Source organism: Vigna unguiculata, unplaced genomic scaffold (genome assembly GCF_037176805.1).
Source record: "Vigna unguiculata cultivar grain cowpea cultivar isolate G323 ecotype 2 unplaced genomic scaffold, ASM3717680v1 ptg000051l_ERROPOS819693+, whole genome shotgun sequence".
Taxonomy (NCBI): domain Eukaryota; kingdom Viridiplantae; phylum Streptophyta; class Magnoliopsida; order Fabales; family Fabaceae; genus Vigna; species Vigna unguiculata.
Genome location: NW_028196699.1, coordinates 197,501 through 200,000, shown reverse-complemented (window position 1 = coordinate 200,000; position 2,500 = coordinate 197,501).

The window sequence follows — 2,500 nt, the reverse complement described above, 5'->3', positions numbered from 1 at the left end:
TAAGTCTCCCTCGTTTCCAACTTTCCTCTAAGTTGCCCTCCTCGCAGTTTGGCCAAGTTCACTCTTTTCCAGCGTCATCCCCCCAAGTTGCCTTGGGCGCAGTTCGGCCTAGTTCACTCTTTTCCAGCATCATCCCCCCAAGTTGTCTTGTTCGCAGTTCGGCCTAGTTCACTCTTTTCCAGCGTCATCCCCCCAAGTTGCCTTGTTCGCAGTTCGGTCTAGTTCACTCTTTTCCAGCATCATCCCCCCAAGTTGCCTTGTTCGCAGTTTGGCCTAGTTCACTCTTTTCCAGTGTCATCCCCCCAAGTTGCCTTGTTCGCAGTTTGGCCTAGTTCACTCTTTTCCAGTGTCATCCCCCCAAGTTGTCGTTGCCAACAACCCAAGAGTCCATAGTATTCGGAGTTCTAGCGGGGCCTCCCCTTGCTTCCAACAACCCAAGAGTCCATAGTATTCGGAGTTCTCGCGTGGCCTCCCATTGTTTCCAACAACCCAAGAGTCGGTCGTATTTGGAGTTTCACATCGCTTCCCAGGAAGCCAACAACCAAAAGGTCGGTCGTATTTGGAGTTCAGTATTCGCTTCAGTCGATTCCAACTTCCCAAAAACCTGCCTTCTTCGCAGTTCGGCTAAGTCTCCCTCGTTTCCAACTTTCCTCTAAGTTGCCCTCCTCGTAGTTTGGCCAAGTTCACTCTTTTCCAGCGTCATCCCCCCAAGTTGCCTTGGGCGCAGTTCGGCCTAGTTCACTCTTTTCCAGCATCATCCCCCCAAGTTGTCTTGTTCGCAGTTCGGCCTAGTTCACTCTTTTCCAGCGTCATCCCCCCAAGTTGCCTTGTTCGCAGTTCGGTCTAGTTCACTCTTTTCCAGCATCATCCCCCCAAGTTGCCTTGTTCGCAGTTTGGCCTAGTTCACTCTTTTCCAGTGTCATCCCCCCAAGTTGCCTTGTTCGCAGTTTGGCCTAGTTCACTCTTTTCCAGTGTCATCCCCCCAAGTTGTCGTTGCCAACAACCCAAGAGTCCATAGTATTCGGAGTTCTAGCGGGGCCTCCCCTTGCTTCCAACAACCCAAGAGTCCATAGTATTCGGAGTTCTAGCGGGGCCTCCCCTTGCTTCCAACAACCCAAGAGTCCGTAGTATTCGGAGTTCTAGCGGGACCTCCCCTTGCTTCCAACAACCCAAGAGTCCATAGTATTCGGAGTTCTAGCGGGGCCTCCCCTTGCTTCCAACAACCCAAGAGTCCGTAGTATTCGGAGTTCTAGCGGGGCCTCCCGTTGCTTCCAACAACCCAAGAGTCCATAGTATTCGGAGTTCTCGCGTGGCCTCCCATTGATTCAAACAACCCAAAAGTCCATCTTCTTCGCAGTTCAACATCGCCTCCCTCGTTTCCAACAGGCCCAAAGGTCGTCTTCTTCGCAGATCCACGAAGAGCTCATCACGATTTGCCACATTCCATTTCCCACGGGTTGTCAACAACACTTTCTCACACTTCCCGCAATCGAGTACGTGCATGACATGCCAAAGCACATCTTATTTGCCTTCCATCGCACTCAAGACGACGGGTTGTGGAAGAACGATATTGCTCACAACAAGTTCAAGGACAACGTCTCAATCAAGGGACACAACCGAATTATGTTAACTGGGTCGCTAAAGTAAACCCGAGTTCATATAATGCACCGCATCCAAAAGAACTAGCCACAACACGTGCATCACTGAGATGTTTCACTAGATGGAACACGTGCGTGACATTAGGATCCTCCAACACCTCTTCGTGATGGAAAGATAGAATTCGAAGCAACCACAGAAGTACCGTCTAGTGGGTAGGCAACACAGGGACTGATCAACCAATATCACCCAAGGCAACGGGTGAAAATGGAAGAGATGCATGCTTGACCGTTCGATACGCAAGGCATGGAGCCAGCCAGCAAGTGCATCTCGATTACAACTCACACACCCTCACGTTCGCAAGACACCACACCACAAGACGGTCCACCCCCCACCTACCATGGGCAAGCAAGCAAATGGAAACATCAAGTGACGCATGGTCAAGCATCGCTAGGCATGAAAATAACTTTCCACAATATCCGAGGGACTAGCTGCCGAGCTAACCAACGATCAGTGACGACCGTGTGTTGGTATTAATAAAGCTCAACAACTATGAAGAGGCTAGTTGTGCCATGATAAACATGCTAACGCACGCACCACGTGAGGGGGGAGGCCTCATCAAGCTCCCTTTAAAACCTGCCAGTGTGGAGCTGGCCGGCTCAAGGAGCACTCCCCCCCTATAAGAGGTTAATATGCAAAAGGCAAAATTGTACAAGTAGATACACTTTTTTTGAGCAGACATAAGTCCATATCTCGGGCTACACTTCGAATTTTGATGCGATTTTTTGCAGTAATTCGTAGAATAATGGTATCTCCTTGCTCACCAAATTTCATAATTTTTCTCCAAGGGGAACTATTTTTTTTATTTTTTTTACTTACCGGGTATGTGTAAAATCGGGAAAAA